Here is a 6,899-nt window from a genome sequence, read left to right as displayed (position 1 = left end):
GAGGAGTCCCCTTAGTAGTAGTGTCCAACCCGATGATATTCCTTAGGCTAAGTCCCTTGTGTTAGGTGTTTAGGGACGTAAAGTGAGGACAATGGGAATGGGTAATCAGGGTTATTGTTGATTGGTGAACTTAATAAATTATTATTATTGTGGGTTGAAAACCCTATATGCTCACCAGGCTCCCAAGCCTGACCCACTCACTTTTTTATGATTACAGGCAGTGGACCCCGAGCATAGTCGGAGGACGATGAGAGATTTTTTATTATAGGCCAATAGTTGTAAATAACTGTAGTAAGGCTTATAATGTCTTGCTTATGCTTTTGATCTGTATCGGAACATGACATCCTGAGGTTTTGATATATATGGAAAATATATACCTTCTTAATGAAGGGTTTTGATAAACATTATCATGTTTTATATTGGGGACCTATTCCGCAACATCTTTTGAAAAGATTTCTCTGATTTTATTTTAAAAAGCATAAATTAAATTGGTCTTTTCTGGCCGAGAAATTAGGGGATGTCACAATATGTTTGATACATTGTGCTTCGATAAGTCTCCAATTGGACTTCTTAAGCTTATACACCCTCATTAGATAGCATATGTGTGTGTGTTCAAACCCTTTCAAAACTTATAACCATATGTCCTGAAGGTTCATACAATTCCTTGCCATCTATCACAATTCGAACAATGAAAAGGGACGCCGTAATCATATTGCGAATTTGAGAATGCAATTATCACAACTACTAACCATAATGATATTTATCAGTTCTTTAAAATCTACCAGCGAAAGTGTTTCCTCATAATAATTCTCATGAATTAGAGTGAAACCTTTTTCCACCAAGATTATATGGTTTACATGTTCCTATCCATGTGAATCTATCATTTCCAACCTACAATCATAAGACAAGGTTTAGGACAACACCAAATTAAAATTTAGTTTTCCTTTCATGGACTAAACTTTTCTTATTCTTAATTCTTTCCATCTGGTAGCACAAAGGATATCGGTGCTTCCATGTTGTTAAGCAGTTCACCCTTATTGATCACTGTACATTCACTGACCAACATGCTCTTCCTTTTGCAGTCAAATAAGAACCATAGAACTCATAAGAATTGCCAACTCAAATGGAAGGTGCACAGAAAAAACAAGAATGCATCAACTTAACATGATAGGTTATCAACCTCAGGTCGTGTGCTAGTGATAACTAAAAGGTTTATTCTTGATTGACTCCTGAAACTTTTCAAGATCATTAAGACTCCCACCGACTTCTACACATATAAATCTCTCTTTTAAGGAACATTCCTTGACGAGCAAAAAAAATATATTCAAAAGTTAGTGTGGATTCTTGACAAGAAACACTTCATGGAATTGGCCTTAGTTCATCCTTAGTTTTAACCAAAACACCACAACTTCGAAGTTCAAATGTGCTAGAGTAAGAAAACATTATTACTCCACATTTCATGAGGTTTTATAAACCTACTTAGTATAAGTTTCAAGATACGATTCGAAGTAACTAGAGCATCCCTCTAAAACTTGATTAGAAAACGAAGTGTGACTCATCTTTTGATTGAACCATTTCAACAATATATGATTCCTCTTCTAGTCAAACAATTTCACTAAGATTGATGTGAAGGGTTTTGAGCATTCTAACACTCCTAAGGTGTACATGCAACCCTAGAAACCTTGGATCTATGTTTTACTAAGATACATGCAAAATTGATTTTCCAAGGTTCTTATCCTATCTAGCATAGTCTGGGGAACTTTTAAACATAAATGCTAGAAGAAGAACATATCTTTTGTGCTTTGGATTCCTTGAGAACCTTGTGAGCCTAGCACCTCAATTGTGATGCCTCAAATATCTCACACAACACCACAATACTTGGAATAACCTTGAGAGAAGTTCACTAACACCTCAAAATCGGATTACCCTCTATCTTGTACAAGTAGTCGTCGATTTTGCTTGCATAGGTTTCTTTATATAGTTGTGGCACAAGTAGGGTTACACCATGTAAATCCAAATTGTCATGGCTTTCCATATTCCATGATCCATGGGTTTGTAACCTCCATGGATTATCCATGGGGCACCTTATGGGTTTTAACCCAATCCATACAAACCATGGATCATTAGCCCACTATATAAGAATAGATGATTTACAAAATCAACCCCATATATTTAATTAGTCTCTTTTTGATCACTTTATTTATTCCAAATTAATTCTTTGATCAATACTAATTAAATAATATTATTAATATATTAGAACTTATAATATATTAATAAACCTTAAGTGTCCTTTCTCTCAATTTGGTCTATCCAAGTATTGCAATGTCATGCAACCCAAATGGACCATGCTAATCGGGTCAAGTACATTCCACAAATAGTTATGAACTTAGACACATAATCCAACAGTCTCCCACTTCGATAAGTCTAATAACTATAACTGCAAGAATGACTTCAGGAACCGATCAACAATCGTAGCTTTTTCAAAGTCTCGCGGAACTGAGATGATGATCATATGCCATTTAAGATAAGTGATCATATAATTCTCTGTTCTAGATAACAGCCGGAAAAATACATGGAACAATGTGTTACTTATTGTACAGCAGTTTGTTTCCTGATTTCCGATTTGTTTGACATAGAACTTAATTGAACACATCAACTTAGTTCTGACCGGGCCTGATACATGGGTCAACACAAAATCATCGAGGGGCCCAGATATCGCTTCTAATCCAAGAAGGAACAGATAAGCTCCAACTCATATGCTTGTTCTACTACTTGTTGAATCATACACAAAGGCACGTTTTATAACATCGAGTTACCAATGCGTTTTCGTACAATCAATGTATAACCAAATCATAGGAAACAAGTCATATCTCTAGGTTTGAAGACTTATATGATATTATCGTATCGCGATCACTCGAGATAAATTCCATGAAGTGATACCAACAAGCGTGGGTTAAATCCAATACTCAGAACTTATGAGCACTCGTGAGTGTTGTAGCAACACTTTGCTATGTCCAGTACCTTGGACATCTACAAGCCAACTCATGACAACCTTGATTCAGATCTACGTCCTACATATGACCGAGTATGGAGAATTTGAATAATATGAGATACAATAACATAATTATTCTGGAAGTCAAAACATGCAAAATTAAACGATAGTAAACGATTGACAAAAGATAGCAACACTTTACTCATAAATAAACACAACTTTTATTCATCATCAAATGTCAATTACACTTTACACATTTTAAAGCTATCTAACTACTAAAACTAATATCATCCTTCAGCCCTATGCGCCTCGCATGCTGGAGATTCTTAAGCGTGCTCAGTCCCTTCGTGAGGGGATCTACCGGGTTCTCATCCGATGATTCCCTCTTTGGCACGAGGACTCCTTCTTCTATTCGATATGTGATGAAATGGTATTTTCTGTCGATGTGTCTGGATCTCCCGTTATCCATTGGTTCCTTGGCTAAGGCAACTGCACTTTCACTATCACAGAAAATCTCTATAGGCTCCTTTATAGCTGGTACAACTCCAAGGTCTCCAATAAAGTTCTTTAGCCATATAGACTCCTTTGCTGCCTCGCTTGCCGCTATATACTCTGATTCGCAAATTGAATCAGCCACTGTCTCCTGCTGGGAACTTTTCCAAGAAATTGCTCCTCCGTTTAAGGTAAAGACCCAGCCTGACTGAGAGTGGAAATTATCCCTATCAGTCTGGAAGCTAGCATCACTATACCCTAATACCCTCAAGTCATCACTCCCACAGAGGGTAAGGACCCAGTCCTTAGTCCTTCGCATGTACTTGAGAATGTTCTTTACTGCAGTCCAGTAAGCCTTGCCAGGGTTCCCCTGATATCTTTTGACCATGCTCAACGCAAAGGCCACATCAGGATAAGTACTAGTCGTAGCATACATGATCGAGCCTACAGCGGAAGCATAAGGTACTCGACTTATCTCAGCTATCTCAGCCTCTGTACTCGGGCTCTGAGTCTTACTCAGTTTGGCGTTACTCTTGATCGGTAACTCTCCTTTCTTGGAATTCTGCATGCTCAACCTATTCAACACCTTATCTAAGTAGGTACTTACTCTAACTAAGTCCAATTACTCTTTTACTCCTGTCTCTCAAAATCCTTATCCCTAGGATATAGGCAGCTTCTCCAAGGTCCTTCATAGCGAAACACTTCCCAAGCCAGGAATTCACTTCATGCAAAGTTGGGATGTCATTTCCTATAAGTAGTATGTCATCCACATACAATACCAAAAAGCTAACTATACTCCCACTAGCCTTGACATATACACAAGATACATCTTCACTCCTCGAAAAGCCAAACTCTTTGACTTTCTCATCGAAACAAATATTCCATCTACGAGGTGCTTGTTTCAATCCATAGATGGATTTCTCAAGCTTACACACTCTATTAGGGTACTCTGTACTGACAAAAGCCTCTAGCTGACTCATGTAAACATCCACAGCCAACTTCCCATTAAGGAAGCGGTTTTGACATCCATTTGCCATATTTCATAGTCATGAAATGCAGCAATGGCTAGCATAACCCTAATAGACTTAATCTTCGCTACTGGTGAAAAGGTCTCATCATAATCAACTCCTGGAGTTTGAGAAAAGCCCTTTGCAACCAGTCGCGCCTTATAAGTGTGCACATTACCATCCATGTCGGTCTTCTTCTTGAAGATCCATTTGCACCCGACTGTCTTACGACCTGGTACGTTGCCAACCAAGTTCCAAACTTGATTGCCATACATGGACTGTATCTCGCTGTCCACAGCCTCTTTCCATTTAGCAGCCTCAGGGCCTGCCATGGCTTCCGTGTAGCTGTTAGGTTCATCCAGACTTACTAGTGTGCTATCACTGATAAGTGTATCAGCTTCTGCAGTAATATGGAAACCATAGTAATGCTCAGGTGCATTCCTAACTCTCATGGAACGCCTCAGAAGTACAGACTCTTCTATTAGATCAACAAGAGTTTCCTCCTCAAGTTGATTGCTAGGGTTTGAGGTTCCTTCACCACTTGACTCTTGAATTTCTTCAAGATCAATTTGCCTCCCACTGTTTCCTTGGCTTATAAATTCTCTCTCGCGAAAGACTCCTCTCCTTGCTACAAAGACCACATTATCACTGGGTCTGTAGAAGAGGTAACCAAAGGAACTCTGTGGGTAGCCGATGAAAATACACCTCTCACTTCGAGGTTCGAGCTTATCGTGAGACTCACGCCTCACAAAAGCCTCGCAACCCCAAATCTTGATGTGGTCCAGATTGGGAACTTTTCCAGTCCACATCTCGTTAGGTGTTTTGGCAACCTTTTTGGTAGGGACTAGATTAAGGATATGGGCGGCAGTCTCTAAGACATGCCCCCAGAATGAGATTGGTAGCAAAGCTCGACTCATCATGGAACGAACCATATCCAACAAGGTCCGATTACGCCTCTCAGCCACACCATTAAGCTGTGGTGTCCTGGGAGGTGTCAATTGTGAGATAATCCCACATTCCTTAAGATAGTCAAGGAACTCTGTACTAAGATACTCACCACTTCCATCGGATCGAAGCATCTTAATGTTCCTGCACAACTGATTCTCCACTTCCTGTTTAAACTCTTTGAATCTTTCAAAGGTCTCTCACTTATGCTTGATTAAGTAGACATATCCATATCTACTAACATCATTAGTAAAATTCACATAGAAGCGGTTAGCATCTCTTGTGGCGGTTTTGAAGGGTCCACACATATCAGTATGTATGAGATCCAACAAACCCTCACCCCTAGCATAGGTACCAGTGAAGGGTGACTTTTTCATTTTCCCAAGCAAACACGATTCACAACTATCATCTGATTTTAGGTGAAATGACTCCAAGACTCCATCCTTTTGGAGTTGTCCTATGCGTTTCTTTCTTACATGTCCAAGACGACAATGCCATAATGATGCTTTATCCAAACTAGTGGAAGAATCGATACACAACATATTATTTCCTAGGTTATCTACAACCGACATAGTTTCATACACACCATCACAAGGTAATGCTTTAAAATAAGGAACATTATTAAAGAAAGCATTAATACCACCACTATCATTATCAAATGAAAAGGTAAAACCTTGTTTATACAAACCATGAAAGGAAATAATATTTCTTTCCATTTCAGGCGAATAACAACATTTATTCAAATCTAATGTTAACCCACTACTTAGCAATAAAGAATAAATTCCAATCTTGGTGACAGGTGTAACTTTCCTATTTCCCATGATCAAGTTTATCTTCCCATGCTCCACATTCTCACTTCTTCTTAGTCCCTGCAAATCACAACATATGTGAATACCACAACCTGTATCAAGGACCCAAGAATTAGAATAGGGTGAGTTATTAGACGATATAGTGTAAATACCTGCATGGTTGGGTTTTACTTTCCCATCCTTAACATCTTGCTGGTACTTTGGGCAGTTTCGCTTCCAGTGCAACTTTTCATGGCAATAGAAGCATTCAGTCTCTTTAGGGTTAGTAGAAGGAGTGACGAAACCTTTCTTGGTTCCACTTGAAGAGGAGCCATCAAGGGACTTTCCCTTGGTACCCTTCGAAGGGCTCTTCCTCTTCTTTCCTTTGCCTTGCCCGATTGCCAAGACATGGGCCATAGTAGGAGTAGGAGTAGTAACAACCGACTTACCTTTAAGACCACTTTCTACGGTCTTCAAAAGTCCTTGAAGTTTGCTGAGTGTAACTTCCTCCTTGTTCATGTGGTATGTCATATGGAATTGATCATAACACGAAGGTAGGGAGTGCAAAATGATATCAATTGCCAACTCCTCTGGGAAGTTCACATTCAGTTTCAGCAAACGGTCCACATACCTTTTCATTTTCTGCATGTGGCCCGTGATGGGTTCACCATCCTT

This window comes from Lactuca virosa, chromosome 4, assembly GCF_052849685.1.
Source record: "Lactuca virosa cultivar CGN04683 chromosome 4, Lactuca_virosa_CGN04683_v6, whole genome shotgun sequence".
In the NCBI taxonomy this organism is placed as follows: domain Eukaryota; kingdom Viridiplantae; phylum Streptophyta; class Magnoliopsida; order Asterales; family Asteraceae; genus Lactuca; species Lactuca virosa.
The sequence above is the reverse complement of the archived record's forward strand: the minus strand, read 5'-3'. Positions refer to the sequence as shown.